We start from the raw sequence: 17,928 nt of genomic DNA, 5'->3' as shown, positions 1-17,928 counted from the left end.
CAGAAAGTGCTAAAGTAAACACTTAGGCAGACCGTTGCAACATAAATCGGCCTCTCAGTCTTTGGTGGAACCATCACTTGGCCCCAAGTCCCTTAGTCCCTCTTGCATCTAGGCTGCAAAATGGGTCCATTCGCCAGGAGACGCTCCTGAGAGAAGGGCGCGCGCGGCTCAGGTAGGGGAGGGATGAGAGAGGAAGGCGCAACGTTTCCCAGAATTAAAAAAAAAAAAAAAATCCCTTCAAAGTTGTTGTGTAGTAGGGGTGGGCTGGGGGATAGAAAATCAGGCGCAGACTCCAAGAGTTGGAGAAAGCAGCCCCTAACTCGGAGTCCTGTACACGAATGCTTGTCTGTCCCACCGTCTCTAACCAGGGGCCCTCCTTGCACCTCGGAGCAAAGCAGCTCGGATAGCGCCACACGTCTGCGCGCTGCGTGGGAAGGGCAGGGCTGACAGCACTTCCTCCCCGGGGTAGCGACCTGGAGCCCGGGTGCGGCCGCCTGCACCGCACTTCGCTTTCCCAGCCAGAGTCCCGCCGCCTTCCCGCGCCCCGCCGCGCCTGGCAGAGCAGTCGAGGTAAGTGGCGCTCCGGGTCCCGGGAGCCCTGGGAGCGCCAGCACGGGCCCCTCGGGGCTGTAAGGAACCCGTTCGTCAAGCCCATGGGGTCCGATGCCGGGCGCTGCTCCAGGCTCTGGCCTCGTGAACGCGCGCCCCCCGGCGTGGCCCTCGAGCACAGCGGGTCCCCAGGGTCCCCTCCGCTGATCTCCACACTGGACTCGGCTCGCGAGGGTCGGGGTGTGGGGGTTTGGGGTTCGGGCTTGCCTTTTCCCGAGCTATTGCATCAGATTTGACAGATTTCCTGCCCAGGAAATTGCTGCAAGGTCAAACGGGGAACTGCTATGAGCTCTTGCACGTCCAGCAGGTCAGCAGGTCAGCAGGTCCAGGAGCCCTAATCTACCCTAATCTGGAGGGATTCTTGAGGGGCCTTTTCGGGCACTGTAGATTAAATGCCAGCCGTGTGAGAATTTGAGTGTGGCTCGCCGTCTGATGCATTTTAGAGAGTTTCCTTCCTCTAAAACTTTTGGACAACTCTTTCTTCTTTTTAAAAACAACGTTTTCCCCTGAATTATTCTCGTTTTCATTTTAAAATACCATAAAGGTAGATTTGGACACAAGGCATAAGTTTCGTAATTTGGCTTGAAATGGATATTCAGAGGGCCTTTTATAGAATGAAGGAAACTAACTAGGGTGTCCCGTTGGCTCCAAGAATCTCTGCGCAGGTGTTCCGCCAAAGACCTAGCCTGGTGTACCTCTTACTTTCCTTCCAGGAAGATATTTCTTAGCATTCAAACCTCTGTGGAACGTGAAATGTGTTTCCTAGAGCCACTCAGGGCACAGCGGTACAAAATGAACTTTTCATGCGATCCTTAACGAGACGGAGTACTAGAGGAAAGTAACGCAAGAAAAAGGCCCCTTAGTTTATTACGCCTCGAGATGTTTTTTTCTGGTGGCATAACGTGGTTTAAACAAAGGCGCTGGTACTAGCTAGTATTCTTTTTAAAATCTGGGTCTCCAGACAGAAATTTCAGAAAAGAAAAGTTTGTCGTTTTTCATAAACCTAGAGCAGCGATTTTCCCTCTGGCCTCACTGGAATAATGGATGGCACATGGGCCAGGACGATGATGCTGGCTGGCGAAATTAGCAAGGATCTGCTGAGAAATACTTTGTAACGTCTTCTAGTGGCATTTCCTGTCTGCTCAACATGTGTTGTGAAAGGTCTAAGAAATTTAACTTCATCCTTAAACTATTAATAATGTGTGTCCTTAAACTATTAATAATGACTTAAACTATTAATTCCTGAACTATTAATAATTACTCATATTTGTGTCTTTTCTTAGCACTTGGGAGACCTGGGTTCTGGCTCTTATATCTGCCCCAACTAGATAAGGATTATCTTGATTAACTTGCATGACTTCTCCCTGGACTTCAGATAACATCAGTAAAATGAGATGATTGGACTACATTATGTCTGTCCTTAAAATAGCAATTGAGGAGTTGCTATAATTCTTTGAACTGGTCCCAACTGGAATACTGGCAACATTAGAATTGCTGATAATGAATTTTTTTTTAATGGAGAAAATAATTATAATCGTGATAACAGATTTTCTTACATTCTGAAATATCAACATCTTTGAGATCTTTTGTTTCTGAGAAGTTCCTGTAAAAGCACAGTCAATATCTGGCCTATAGATAAAAAGGCAAACTTTCGTCTTATTTGAAAACTGAGATAAGAAAGAGCCCAAACTTGAACAGGTCAATATAATATTTTGAAATCCTTCAATTGCCATTTCTCAAGAAATATAACTTTGTAATAAGAATTACTTTATGGCATTACTTTAAATCTTAAACACAATACTTACTAGATTTTATAGTATTTATTACATTTTTTGTATTTTTATATCCTAAGAATGTTCTCCAGTTATCCATTATTGATTTGCCCTTTTTCACTCATCAATGAAAGTTTTAAATAGTTCCATATTAATATTAGAATGAGCTACTTCTAAAGTTCATTGCCATAAATGTCTGTTTGATATGCCACTTTGAATTTTCTTTAAGCCATCTTACTTTCAAAGAGCATTATTATTTTCATTTACTTCTAATTCTCTTCAATTTTATTTTAATTATTTTTAATTAATTATTTTAATTAAAACATTTTAGTGAGTCCACAAATCTTATAATAAATTGTCTGCCTGCCAGAGCCTATTGGACCACAATCATTACAATTTTATAGGACCTCATGAGTTTATTTTATGGGGACTAGAGTGATCTTAGGAATTCTCACCTCAAAATACAACAATTTTTATTAACACGACTGGTATTTTCTCAGTATGAAAATGTATGTGTGTGTTTTATGTCACTGATGTCATCTAAGAGGCAAGTCACTTAAAGCTTAAGCATTTATTATAAATTCGTGTACATAATAAATGCCAGACTTTAAGGTGTAAGGTTTCTACACTGGTTGCATGGGGATTTTTTAATATGTATCACACTTTTAATTATCATGAGAAACATGACTTTTAGAGAAAACTGCTAGATATCCGGAACAGTGATCATTAGATTTCTCTTGAAAAGAGAGAACTAGCCACATGAAGGAATACCTTTACACGTATACCCAGTTAAAGAGACTAGATTGTACCTGCAGTGTGGAAGGGCAGACCCTGAGGACTGCTTTGGGGGACTGGAAGATGTGACCTGCCACCACTGCATCATCATTTCCTAGCCAGTTTGTGACTCCAAAATGAGGACTCTGAAGATGTTGACTAAATATGCAGAATATATTAATTTCACTGAGTGGTACCATGGAAATGTCACAAGCCCCTGAGATCCCATTGGCTCCACTGGTCCCAAACCTCAGGCATGAGCAAGCAGAGAGGTAACATTCTTATTATCCCACATATTCTGGAGCTTGATTCCATGACTCAGTTTTCAAACATTTCCTGAGCATTGACCATGAACTTGAATAATATTTTCTTTCTTCTCTGTCAACTCAGTTTTCTCTTTGATCATCATATAGTAATAGTAAATAATAATTATTATAATGTTTACTTATAAATGCTACCAGGCCCTGTACTAACTAATTTAGATGTGTCATCTTGTTAATCGTCATATCACGATGAAAGCACAGAAAGGGTAAGAAACTTACGCAGGAAGTAAGAAACAGAGCTGTTGTTTGAACTGGGCCATCTGATAGTAGCACCCATGAAAAAACCTGGGGCCTTTCCACAATGAGTTTATAGTCTGGAAGAGGAGATGTAACTAGATGTAAGAGGACATGTAGAATTCCATGTGGAACTAGAGTTGAGTGCTGTGGGACTACATATCGGGGTCCCTGGTCTCCCCCAACCAGGGTCAGGGGAGGAGAATGAATAGAAGGAAACCAAGAAAGAACTTGTCTTGTTATTCTTGGGAAGACAAGACATTATAATCAACTTTGAAGTTATTATCTTTACATGTGTCTTGAAAAAAGAATCTGCTTTGTTAGCAATCGTGTGTTTTCATTTTTGTGTTTATTTTATTCTAATCCCATGTGACAGCCGGCTAGGTGGATTAAATCAACAAAGCAGTGAATTTAATATTTTTTTCTGATTCTGTTGGGGATCTGTTTTATTTAGTCTCATGTCATAGACTCATCAGTGAGATGGTTGTGGGCTGGGATGGGGGATACACGCTAAATCACCCGGCACTTGTGTTTCCGCAAACTGACAGGAAGGTTTGCATCCAGACAGCTACATCACATCAAACTGGAGAGAAATAAAAAATGATATTAGAGCAAGTGGATCATGACTAGATTCATTTCTTCCTTCACGTTTTATTATGAAATGTTTCATATCTACAAAAGATGATGTATACCTATAAATCATAGCAAATAATAATAAAGCCAACATCTAGGTACCTATCACCCAGCTTAAGAAGTAGAATATTTTCCAAGGCATTTCCTGGTCTCCTTCCAATAACATTTCCCCATTTCTCAGCTAGAGGTGATCATTCTTCTGAATGTGCTAATTTTTACAAAGCTTGTAGGAAGCCTGTACATACATTTGTAAAGGATGGTGTCAAACTGGGGATTAATGAACACCGGCATGGTAGACTGGTGTCAGGTTCCCCACCGACTCTGGGTGGTCACAAGTAGTGTGTGCTGTTCAGTAAAGACAGCTTACTTTAATTGAATAGCATAAAAACAACATGTATTAGAAATAGTTAATAGTAAGTACCACAGAAATTGTGCTACCTTAGACATTGATAAAGTGACCAAGAATCATCAGTAAATAACTATGATTTTTAAGTGGAATAAACAATATGTGGCTGGGCACGGTGGCTCACACCTGTGACCCCAGCACTTTGGGAGGCTGAGGCAGGAGGATCACTTGAGGTCAGGAGTTCAAGACCAGCCTGACCAATGTGGTGAAACCCTGTCTCTACTAAAACTACAAAAAAATTAGCCGGGTGTGGTGGTACATGCCTGTAATCCCAGCCACTCAGGAGGCTGACGCAGGAGAATCACTTGAACCTGGGAGGCAGAGACTGTAGTGAGCTAAGATTTTGCCATTGCACTCCAGCTGGGGCAACAAGAGTGAAACTCCATGTCCAAAAAAAAAAAGTAACTTATATGAGGAAAACAAATAAAGGAGGCAAAAAAAAAAAAAAAAAAAAAAAAAAAAAAAAAAGAATATATAACCTAGGAAGTGATCACCACTATTTATTTACTTATTTATTCACTCATTCATTCATTTTTGAGACAGGGTCTAGGCTACAGTGCAGCGGCATGATTAAGGCTCACTGCACCTTAACCTCCTGGGCTCAAGCAATCCTCCTGCCTCAGCCCCTCAGGTAGCTGGGATTGCAGGTGCGTGTTACCATGCCCAGCTAATTTTTAAAAGTTCTTTATAGAGACAGGGTCTCATTTTGTTACCCAGGCTGGTCTCGACCTCCTGGGCTCAAGTGATCCTTCCAACTTGGGCTCTCAAAGTCTTGGGATCACAGACATGAGCCACTGTGCGTGACCAGATCTCCAGTTTAAATACGATTCAATCATTTTCAGTCAAAAATGTTTGCTAAGCACTATGATAGATGCAAGCAATGTCAGTGAACAAGAGACAAAGATGTCTGCATTTATGGAGTTTGTATTCTGGTGGGCAGATACAGATGCTAATCAATAAGCATAATAAATAAGTCAATAATATAGGTATTAGTAAATGAAAAGCAAGGTGAAGTTGCAATATGAAATAAGTGGTCAGGCCGGGCCTCATTGAGAGGATTTCAGCAAAAGTTTGTAGGAGACAATGGAGTTAACCAAGTGGCTATCTGGGGGAACAGTGTTCCAAGCACAGGGAACAGTCAAGGCTGTAGGGCAGGGGCATATCTGGGGATTTGAGAAGCAACAAGAAGGTCCACGTAGTTAGAGGTAAATAAGCAAGGGAGAGAGAAATAGATGTGGCTGGAGAAGTATGAGAAAGGCAGGGAGATAGCAGATCATGTGGGGTTCCAGAGGCCATTATAAAACTTTGACTTTCACACCGAGTGAAATGGAGGGGCCATTGCAGGATTCTGAGAAGGCGAATAACATGATCTGACTTAAGGCTCACTCTGACTGCTCGAGAATAAACCTGGGGGAGCAGAGGTGAAAGCAAGGAACCCATGACAAAGCGTTGGATTCTGCGTATATTTTGAAGGTAGAGCCAACAAGATTTCCCAACAGAAGGAATGTGGGGGGTTTGAGAAAGTGGAGTCAAGGATGACTTCGAAGTCTGTGGCCTAAACAAGTGGAAGGATGAAATTGTCATCAACTAAAGTGGGCAAGTTGGAGGGTAGATGATTAGAAGTTCAATTCTAGATGTAGATATGAAGTATTGATTGGGAATATTGATGTGCTTATCATATATAAGGTTAAGAGCAGGGTAACTATTTGAGAAGATACTGTTATTGCTCCTATTTTGCAAATTCGAAATGGCAGTTAAGGGAGTTCAGGAAATTTGCCCAAGGCTACACAGTTTAAGAAATGGGACATAGGCTGTGTGGTGGCTCAGGCCTGTAATCCCAACACTTTGGGAGGCTGAGGTGGGCGGATCATGACATCAAGAGATCAAGACCATCCTGGCCAACATGGTGAAACCTCCTCTCTACTAAAAATACAAAAATGAGCTGGGTGTGGTGGTGCACGCCTATAGTCCCAGCTACTTGGGAGGCTGAGGCAGGAGAATTGCTTGAAGCCAGGAGGTGGAGATTTCAGTGAGCCAAGATCACACCACTGCACCGCAGCCTGGTGACAGAGTTAGACTCTGTCCAAAAACAAAAAGGAAAGAAGAAAGGAAGGAAGGAAGGAAGGAAGGAAGGAAGGAAGGAAGGAAGGAAGGAAGGAAGGAAGGAAGGAAGGAAGGAAGGAAGGAAGGGAGGGAGGGAGGAAGGGAGGGAGGAAGGGAGGGAGGGAGAGAGGGAGAGAAGGGAGGGAGGGAGGGAGGGAAGGGAGAAAGAGAGAAGGAAAGAAGGAAAGAAAGAAAAAGGAAGAAAGAAAGAAACAAAGAAACAAACAAAGAAAGACGGAAAGAAAAGGGGATATAAAACAAAGTCTTTGCAACCCTAAAACCTTTAATTATTCTTTCAAAACTTGGAGAAGGAGTTGACCAGAAATCTTTATTAGGTAGGTAAAATAAGAATATAGTTGGCTAATCAGCAATGTTCTACCTCCATAATAATCAAAACAATGGAAATTATTTTTGAGAAGTGGAAAGCAAGAAATGAATACTTAAAAGCCCCATCCATAAAATTTTTTAAAGTGTTTTTAACCGAGATGGGGTCTTGCTATGTTGCCCAGGCTAGTCTCAAACTCCTGGGCTCAAGTGATCCTCCTGCATCAGCCTCCCAAAGGGCTATTACAGGCATAGGCCACCATGGCTGACCACATACATTCTTGACCTGTGATGTAGACATTATGAAATACAAGTCTTCCATGACTGTGCATTTTGAAAACAACATTCTGGAGAAGGGAGGACAGAGACCTTTCCCACAAAGAAGTTTTTTGTGCCTGGAGGTTTAAAATGTTCATATTTTCAAAATCCAAACCAGATTTGGAAGATAGGAATGTTTCCCCCTCACACAGCTGGATTTCAAATGGATTCAAGTGTTAGAGCAGGGCTAACAATTCTCTAGAAGCTGTTGAAGAATGTTGGATAACACTGTTAAGATATTTGGAAGTTGAAAGTGGTTAGGAAGTAACCAGCGATCGAGATAGCTGACATTTCATTTATCTTAGTTATTAACTGCTATCAAGCCAGTGTAATAACGAAATAGTAATATTCAGTAGAATGCTGCTAAAAGCTATTCATTACCACCTGGTAGACTGTTTTCCATGGGGCAGAAGTTCAGTCTTTCAAGTGTGTTTTTAGGATTTCATTTCAAAAAGAAAAGAACAAATTAGTTATGTGGGGGCAGAAGCGGGGAATCCCACAAAATCTTTTTCAGGTGATTTCACATCATATTATAGTGTATTATCACAATTAGGTTACTGAATCAGTAAATTTACCTAAGGCCACTGTTTTTATAGCATTGACAAACTCATGCATCTCTACTGATCACATAACATTCACAAGTGACAGGTAGGGCAATGAACTCATTAGGTTTTGGATGCAGTATTGTTTTCCTTTTAAGATAATGGCTTCCTTCTGATTAAATTTCATAAACGGTATGGCTTAGCAAACCAAGACTGTTTCTTCATGTGTTTACTCATTCTGTGGCGTTGTATTTCCCCTGTTGTAAGCAACACACAGGATTGAAGCTGCTTGGGCCATGAATGTGGGTAAGTGCTGTGCAGTGTGGTGAAAAGACGGCCATGAGACCACTGCAGAACGCCCAAGCTAAAATGAACAGTACTTATTGTTCCTCAAGACCGGGTTTACAGAGTGGGCCACAGTACTGAAACATACACTTCAACTGAATCAGACTCTGCTCAATGTAATATAATTGGAACTTTTTCCAGTTTCACCACACGTCTATTGATGGCCAACCCCACGCCAGTGTAGGGGGCATGTGTAACTAAAATAGGGTAAGATATGGCCCCCTTCCCAGTGTGGTGGCTCGCACCTATAGTCCCAGCTACTTGGGAGGCTGAGGTAGGAGGATTGCTTGAGTCCAGCCGTTTGAGGCTGCAGTGAACTATGATCACGCCACTGCACTCCAGCTTGGGTGACTATCTATCTATCTATCTATCTATCTATCTATCTATCTACCTGTCAATAGATAGATAGATAGATAGATAGATAGATAGATAGATAGATAGATAGTCCCTACTCTCAAGAAGCTTCCAGTCTAGTGAGAAGGACAGGCATATAAAAAAATACATGACAGTGCAGAATGTGCAATGTTTGATACAGAAATAATATGGTGCAGACAGTGATTATAGGGCATATATTATCTGGGGATGATCAAGAGGTGCTTTGAGGGAGAAAGGTATAGACATGCCTTTCTAGGCCAGGCGTTGTGGCTCATACCTGTAATCCCAGCACTTTGGGAGGCCGAGGAGGACAGATCATGAGGTCAGGAGATTGAGACCATCCTGGCTAATACAGTGAAACCCCGTCTCTACTAAAAAAAACACAAAAAAATTAGATGGGCATGGTGGCGGGCACCTGTAGTCCCAGCTACTCAGGAGGCTGAGGCAGGAGAATGGCGTGAACCCAGGAAGCGGAGCTTGCAGTGAGCCGAGGTCGCACCACTGCACTCCAGCCTGGGTGACAGAGTGAGATTGTGTCTCAAAAAAAAAAAGAAAAGAAAAGAAAAGAAAAGAAAAGAAAAGAAAAGAAATGTCTTTCTATACCTTGTGGCCAAATAGAAGAAAGATACACCAGGCACCAGATTTGTAAAACACTTTAGCAGTGCTGAAGCATAAAATGCAGTGGGAAAGGAAACGGTGAGAATCTAATGTAACACAGAATGAGTAATATTCAGATTACATTCACACGATATGGTCCCCGCAACCCGACATACTTGAGTCAAATACTGAGGCACTTGCAATAACAGAACTGTAGCACTCTGGACCAGAGCTGTCCAGTAGAAATACAATGGAAATTACATGTTAAACGTTAAATTTCCTTGGTGCCACATTAGAAACAGTAAAAAGAACCATGACATTCTTTTTTTTGAGGGAGTGCCTCACTCTGTCACCCAGGTAAGAGCGCAGTGGCATGATCACAGCCCCTCCCATCTCATTTTTTGATTTTTTTGAGAAACCAGGCACTATGTTGCCCTGGCTGGTCTTGGACTCTTGGGCTCAAGCAATCCTTCCACTTTGGCCTCCCAAAGAGCTGGGATTACAAATGTGAGCCACTGTGCCCAATTGTGATGTTAATTTTAATCACTTATTTTATTAAATGATATATCCAAAAATGATAATAGCACTGTGGATCAAATGATTATTTTTGGATATTTCGTTTAATAAAATAAATTATTAAAAAGTGGATTGTTTGAAGTTATATTAAATTTAATATGTTTGAAATTAGACTTAACAGTAAAAATCAAGTGACATAAATTTTTACTAAAAATTTTAAAAATAATATCTTAATTTTGATATACTTCAAATTATATTACATTAAAGTAATAGTAAGATTAATATTTTTTTAATTTTTGTAGAGATGAGGGTCTCACCATGTTGCCCAGGCTGGTCTCAAATTTCTGGCCTCAAGTGATCCTCCCACTTCAGCCTCCCAAAGCACTGGGATTACAGGCATCCTGCCAGTAATAGTAAAATTATTAATGAGCTATTTTATTCCATTTTTTATTACTAAGTCTTGCAAATCCAGTGTGTTTTCACACTTACAGCACATCTCATTTCAGACTAGCCACAATTAAAGTGCTAAATGGCCTCATGTGGCTAGTGGCTGAACTGGACAGCATAGATTGAGATAAATTCACAAGTATTGCATCCTATACTATGTGTTGACTATGCACTGAAAGGAGGATATTAGGTGAATTCTAAAGTATTCAGAATTTTCTAGGGTAAAGGAAGTAAACAACATTTGCAATTAGTTTGGGGCCTGTCCCTACAATCTGATTTTAATTCATCTTTAAACCTACACCCAGAATGCATTATTTGCCCTCTGGTAACAAAAACAACCTCGAATAGTCATTTGCTTGCTTTCCTTTTTATCCTCTTTCTCCCCCAACTCGCCACCACCTTATATATTATGGATTCTGCCTAAAAGTAAGAAGGACTGAAAAAGAACTGGAAACAAATGGCGAAGCAGGATGCCCTAAACCCACATCCGGCAAAATGTGATCTGTTGCCCTAGGCAACCGTGGTGGTCAACCCTTCTGTTTTCTTTTTTTTGCTTCCACCTGCTAGTTCACAAGCATAACACACTCTCATCGACAGCCACTCTCTTTGTGGCGGTGCTCAGCTCCAAAATTACGCCTCCCTTTCAGGGGAGGGCGGTAGTGCTAAGATTTGGAAAATGGATTGGAGATGCCTAAGATATGACTCAAAAAAGACTTGAGGAGATTCCAGGGCAGTTCTTTCCTTGTTAAGAATGGTTACGAATCCCTGTTCTAGAAACTATACTTACAGATGTCCTTCCAGTGGCTTGGTCTTTTAAAAGTGTGCCTGACCTACAAAAAAAAAAAAAAAAAAAAATGGCGGTTTAACTCAGTCTCCAGGTGCATGAAAACGCAACAGACAGAAGTAACCATCCCCTTGTGGACTTGGGTGTGTGTTTATGTTTGTGTGTGTATATATCTGGTGTGTGAAAGAGAGAGAGAGAATAAATGATTGACACTTTTTTTCCACTGTTGGTTTTAGAGGGAAAACACAATAATAAAAATGATGATGATGATGATGATGATGATGATGGTAGAAATAATAGCTGATACTAATATGCACCAGACATTATAATGAGTACATTACAGGCACTAACTACCTCATCCCTATGAAGCAGGAGCTGTTGTTTTGTTTTGCGCGTGTGTGTCTGTGTGAATCTTTAGTTTCTTTCTACATTCCAGTTGAATAGAAATATTGGCATTTGTTTCAATGGGATATCATCTTGATTGACTAGAAGTGTTCCAGATATCAAATCATTACTGCCAATGTGATTCCATATTCTCCTATATAGTTATCCAATTTTCTCATCAGAACTCACTCAAAGGTGCTTGAAGGCCAGGCACTGTGGTTTATGCCTGTAAACACAACCTTTTGGGAGACTGAGGCAGCAGGATCCCTTGATCTCATGAGTTGGAGACCAGCTTGGACAATACAATGAGACCCTGTCTCTACAAAAAAAATTAAAAAGCCAGACATGGTGGCATTCTCCTGTGGTCCCAGCTACTTGGGAGGCTGAAGCAGGAGGATCAGTTGAGCCCAGGAAGTCGAGCTGCAGTGAGCCATGGTCATGCCACTATACTCTAACCTGGGCGACACAGCAAGACCCTGTCTTAAAAAAAAAAAAAAAAAAAAAGGGCTTGAGTATCAGCAACATCCTGTCAGAAATGGTAGTAAGGAAAGTAAAAATATGGAGAATGGTTTACAGCATCTCAGAGAAGGGTATAAGAGGGCAAAGGGGGTTTCGTTAAACTCTGGACAGTTTTGCAGTGGATCAAATACGGGCATTGGAATTGGCATTATATTTATTGGAAGGCTTACAAATACTCAGCCATTAAATGAGTCTGTACATGCAAAGCACTTAGAATAATGCCTGGCACGTAGTATGCACTCAAAAATAAAATATCTTGTTTCAAACATTTAGAACAAAATAAAATTAAACCCCCCCTAGAAGTTACCCTTGAAAACAACTCAAGTATTATCTATCTTCCTTGTATTTTGACATTTGAAATAAGCCTTTGTTATTCACATGCCTCTAAGGGCCTGAAACATTGTAGATTAAACACAATTTCACAGCCACCATATTTTAGTCAAATAGTCCATAGGTAGATGATAAGGGTATACACTAATATTTCTATTCTTTTCTTTATTCTTCTCCTTCTCTTTGTTGAGCGGTTTTGGACAATTACTCTTTGTGGAACACTCCACCATGGCTGTGGAAAACGAGTAAATGTAGAGTTGTTTCCTGCTCTCTGCCCTCCTAGAACTCAGATCCTTTTTTTTTTTTTTTTTTTTTTTTGAGACTGAGTCTCCCTTTGTCTCCCAAGCTGTAGTGCAATGGCTCGATCTAAGCTTACTGCAACCTCCGCCTCCTGGGTTCAAGCGATTCTTATGCCTCAGCCTCCCGAGTAGCTGGGACTACAGGCATGTGCCACACAGCTGGTTAATTTTTGTATTTTTAGTAGAGATGAGGTATCACTATATTGGTCAGGCTGGTCTCGAACTCCTGATCTCAGGGGATCCACCCACCTCGTCCTCCCAAGCTGCTGGGATTACAGGCGTGAGCCACCGCGCCTGGCCTAGAACTCAGATTTCAAGCAATGAGATGCAGCTGTGTGAAAAGTGTTAACTATTATAGATTGGCAAAATATACAGGACGATAAGAGACAGTAACTATTTCTAAGGAAAGATAAATTGTAAGAAATGAAAGGGGTGTTTTATTTTAAATAATCTTTATCATATGCAATTAAGGTGACATGGAAGGCATGAAGGAAAGAAACCAGGTTGGGAGTCACATTAGAGCTGCCTTTGTTTTACTTTATTTTTGACAGATGTGGGTTCTCACTATGTTGACCAGGCTGGTCTCAAATTCCTGGGCTCAAATAATCCTCTCGCCTCAGCTTCCCAAAGTACTGAGATTACAGACAAGAGCCACTGAGCCCAGCCTAGAGTTGCTTCCTAATTAAGAATGTCTTACTAGTGGATTGAAGCATTTCTCTCAGTCCTCAGGAGGAACTCTGTGCTTTACTTAAGATCTGATGTAACTCAGAGGCACCTTGGATTTTGCAAAGGATGCATTCTACTTTTGCCATTTAGACATCCAGAATCACATTTGGACATCCAGAATCACATCTATGGCCAAATTCCGCCACTGTTGAGATCCTATTCTATTTTTTCTTCTCTTGTCTTGTATCTGTAAATTACCTTAAGCCCTTTTTCAGGAGATGTGGAATAAATAACTAATAAACACTGTAAGAAAGCCATTTATCTTCCCTACCTCTAAGTTTTCTCAGTTATAAAATGAGATGCTTGGGTTAAGTTAAACTGAGCTTACTTTCCTAGTTCTGTTTTAAGACTATATGCATGAAGACAGGATCGTGCATGAATGAAGGCAATCTTCAGTCAATCCTCAAAAGCAGTAGATATGGAGACATCCTATATAAGAGTATAAATAACAATAACTTGGCTTAAAACCATTGAATGAAGTCAGTATATTAGATCTCAATTATCAACACTTCCTCTCGAAACAAGGCATTTATCTGGTTTTAAAGATGGTTAGAACATGTAAATGTACAAATAAATAAAAGCCCTTTTGTGCTGTATATGGTGGCATACATGAAGACTTAGGAGACATCAAATTTACCAATGATCCACTTCAGTGACAGACATTTTTTTAAATAATCAGTAATTTTAAGGTTTTATTGATTATATCAATCATATATTCTTAGAGGAAAAAAATGTATATTTATTCCTTCCCTAAAAACCAATGAAACCTTTAAAAAGTGTTCCAGTCTTGCACGATTATCTAAGGTAGGAATTGTTTTCATTGTACAGATGAGGAAACTAAGCCAAGAGAAAGGTTAAATGACTTGCTCAAGATCATCCAGCAGCTAAGTATATTTACAAGTACATGGTGTGTGTCACATACTTGAATGAAAATACAAGATGCCATGCCTGAATTCACTGTGTGATGTGAAAGACAGGCATGCAAATTATATTAGATGTGGACATGTAGACACCATCACAAACGTATTAACAAGGAAGCCACCAATTGCCACCTCTTAATAATCACAATTCAGGTGTTCAGAAGACAATGTAGTTATCTAATTATCCAATTTCTCTAGGCCTGATTTTCATAACCTATAAAATTGAAATCATGCCACTGTCTCATAGAATTGTTTTAAGAATTAAATGAGATACTATAGATGTCTGACCTGTAGTAGTTGTTCCATATTTATAACTCCTACTATTCTTTTTAAATTTTTACATATTTAGGAGGTATGAGTGTAGATTCCTTACATGCATATATTTCATACTGGTGCAGTCTAGGCTTTTAGTGAACCCGTCACCTAAATAGTGAACATTGTACCCAGTCGGTAATTTTTCAACCTTCCATATTTTGTAGCCCCCAATGTCTATTTTTCCACTCCGTATGGCCATGTGTACTCATTGTTTAGCTTCCAATTATAAGTGTGAACATGCAGTATTTGATTTTCTGTTTCTGAGTGTAGCTCCTCCTATTCTTATTTTAAAGTAGGTGCTGATTATGTATTAATATGAGCTAGCATATATTTCATTTTAAGTGCCAGTGGTGGTGCTGTGCCAATACTAAGAGAGTTGAGGTATAACTATTGCTCCTGTAATGTAGCTGAAGAGATTTAAAAATGTCTATAGATTGATAAACAAGTCATAAAGCAGGTCATGAACTGTCAAAGTCATGATTCTGACACTGCCAGAATGGAGCTGTGGGTCTTGAGTTGGCTTTGTGTAGTGGGTAGGACTTATCTGAGTGGAGAAATAGCACAGAGGTAATGACCATGGTGTGTTTAGAGGAGGAGAAATAAACTCCTTTCACTGTAAGCCAAAGTTTAATGAGGAGAAGATGGAGATGAACTTGGAGTGGTGCGCTGGACATGGATTGTGGGTGAGCCCATCCTATGAGATATTTGCTCTGAGCTGGGAGACATGAGGACAGCCTGCATACACCGTTGACAGTGAGGGTGGGACAGGGCTTTCCTGCCAGGTCCCTGCTCCTGGACTAGAAGCACTGGCCTTCCTCCTCCATCCACTCCTTCATCTCCTGCTTGCCTTTCTCTGATGATGTGGACTTGCCAGACTTGGTGTTTGTCCCCTTTGGACCTAGAATGCTCAGATATCCTACTGACCTGGCCATGGAAACCACTAGTGTTCCTCTGGGCTATAGCACAGACTCTAGATCTCCTGAAAAAGGCCTCAAGGGATGGTTGCCCCTGGCGGATACTGACCAATAAGCACAGGGAAAACAATGCTCAACATCATTAGTCATAAAGGAAGTGCCGATCAATACCACAATGAGTACAACCACCATGGAGAACAATTTGAAGTTTCCTTGAAAAACTAAAAATAGATCTACAATATGATCCAGCAATCCCACTGCTGGGTATATATCCAAAAGGAAGGAAATCAGCATATCAAAGAGATATCTGCACTCCTGTGTTTGTTGCAGCACTGTTCGCAAGATTTGGAAACAACCCAAATTCCATCAACAGGTGAATGGGTAAAGAAAATGTGGTACCTATACACAATGGAGTACTATTCAGCCATGAAAAAAGAATATTATCTTGTCATTTGCCACATGGATGGAACTGGAGATCATTACAAGTCAAAAAATCCAGGCGCAGAATGGCAAACATGGCATGTTCTCACTTATTTATGGGATCTAAACATAGAAACAGGCCCAGTGCAGTGGCTCATGCCTGTAATACCAGCACTTTGGGAGGCCGAGGCAGTTGAACCACTTGAGGTCAGGAATTCAAGACCAGCCTGGCAAAAGCCCATCTCTACTAAAAATATAAAAATTAGCTGGGCGTGGTGGTGGGCGCCTGTAATCCCAGCTACTTGGGAGGCTGAGGCAGGAGAATCGCTTGAACCAGGGAGCCAGAGGTCAGAGGTCACAGGATTGCAGGACTTTATTCCGGCTGCTCAGGAACCTGATGGGACAAGGAGCTGAGATTGTGCCACTGCACTCCAGCCTGGACGACAGAGTGAGACTCTGTCTCAAAAAATAAAAAATAAAAAAATAAAAACAATTGAACTCCTGGAGATAGAGAGTAGAAGGATGGTTACCAGAGGCTGGGAAGGGTAGTTGGGTTGAGGGAGATATGGGGTAGTTAATGGGTCCTAAAAAACCAGAAAGAATGAATAAGACCTAGTATTTGCTAGCACAACAACGTGACTATAGTCAATAATAATTTAATTGTACATTTAAAAATAACTCAGAGTATAATTGGATTGTTTGTAACACAAAGGATAAATGCTGGAGGGGATGGATACCCCATTCTCTGTGATGTGATTATTATGCATTGCATGCCTGTACCAAAACATCTCATGTATCCCATACATATATACACCTATGTACCCACCAAAATTAAAAATTAAAAACAAACAGAGTGAGATACCACCTCACACCCATTAGCATGGCTATAATCCAAAAGAGAGACAGTAATAAAATATTGATTAGGATGTGGAGAAATCAGGAGGGCTTTGAATGGCTCTCCACAATCTGACAACACATGATGAAGCAAAGAGGGAACGATTTCATTTTTGACGGCTGTCTCTGCTCAGAGGCTGTCTCTGATGCAGGACTTTATTCTGGCTGCTCAGGAAATGGATGGGACAGGATGCTAAATGGTGTTGAGTAGTTCCGACTTTTTGCCAAGAGGCAAATGAGAGAGATGCCCTCAAAAACAGTACATGATATTGCTCGGCTAATTTAAATATAAATATGGGCCATGGAGTTAAGTACTGTTAGTTTATCATTAAGAAGAAAAAAGTCAGGGCCAGGCGCGGTGGCTCACGCCTGTAATCCCAGCACTTTGGGAGGCTGAGGCAGGCGGATCACGAGGTCAGGAGTTTCAGACCAGCCTGGCCAACATGGTGAAGCCCTGTCTCTACTAAAATACAAAAAAAAATTAGCCAGGTGTGTTGGTGGGCGCTTGTAATCGCAGCTACTTGGGAGGCTGAGGCAGGAGAATTGCTTCAACCCGGGAGGCAGAGGTAGCAGTGAGTTGAGATCGGGTCACCGCACTCCAGCCTGGGTGACAGAGCCAGAAAAAAAAAAAAAAAGAAGAAGAAGAAAAACATCTTTGGGGATGCTCACATTAACTGAGTAAAGTTACATGGTTACTGTCATGCAAAACACATATGAAATGCAGACACTTCCCGAAGTTGAATTTTACGCTATCTCTGCTGATTTAGCTGTTGAGAGTTTTGGTGGATTTCTTTTTTTTTTTTTTTTGGCTTCTGTATTTTTAAGGCAAAGATTCCATGCCAGATTAATGAATAATCGTTCTATGGAGGGACTCAATCCAAACTGGGTTTACCAGAGTCTATTTCTTTGAAGGAGCAATCGTAAAATGGCTCTAAATTCATTTGAATTGGTCTTGGGTTGTAGTACTATCATACTTACTATAATCTCTTTGTACTTTATCATGGAGACATACAAACGTTTGCACAAATGACTCGGCAAGTATTGTTTATCAAATGGCAGAGACTGTTTGTTATCAAACCACAGAGAGAGAAAGAGCTTTTTTCCC

General features: G+C 40.9%; 1 protein-coding gene across 2 annotated transcripts in view; it reads left to right on the top strand.

The window, feature by feature from the left end:
- Positions 1 to 50: 50 nt before the first annotated feature.
- Positions 51 to 17,928, top strand: part of LOC105480006 (amyloid beta A4 precursor protein-binding family B member 1-interacting protein) — a 129,413-nt gene continuing 111,535 nt past the window's right edge. The window contains exons 1-2 of one of the 2 annotated variants that reach the window (XM_071070343.1): positions 51 to 172; positions 369 to 570. The gene's annotated coding sequence lies outside the window, so the exon portion shown is untranslated. The remainder of the gene's footprint in view (positions 173 to 368; positions 571 to 17,928) is intronic. The other variant, XM_024792260.2, reaches the window with a different exon arrangement.

The sequence above is a fragment of the Macaca nemestrina genome, chromosome 9, assembly GCF_043159975.1.
Source record: "Macaca nemestrina isolate mMacNem1 chromosome 9, mMacNem.hap1, whole genome shotgun sequence".
In the NCBI taxonomy this organism is placed as follows: domain Eukaryota; kingdom Metazoa; phylum Chordata; class Mammalia; order Primates; family Cercopithecidae; genus Macaca; species Macaca nemestrina.
Note: the sequence above shows the minus strand (reverse complement) of the source record. Positions and strands in the feature narration are given on the sequence as shown.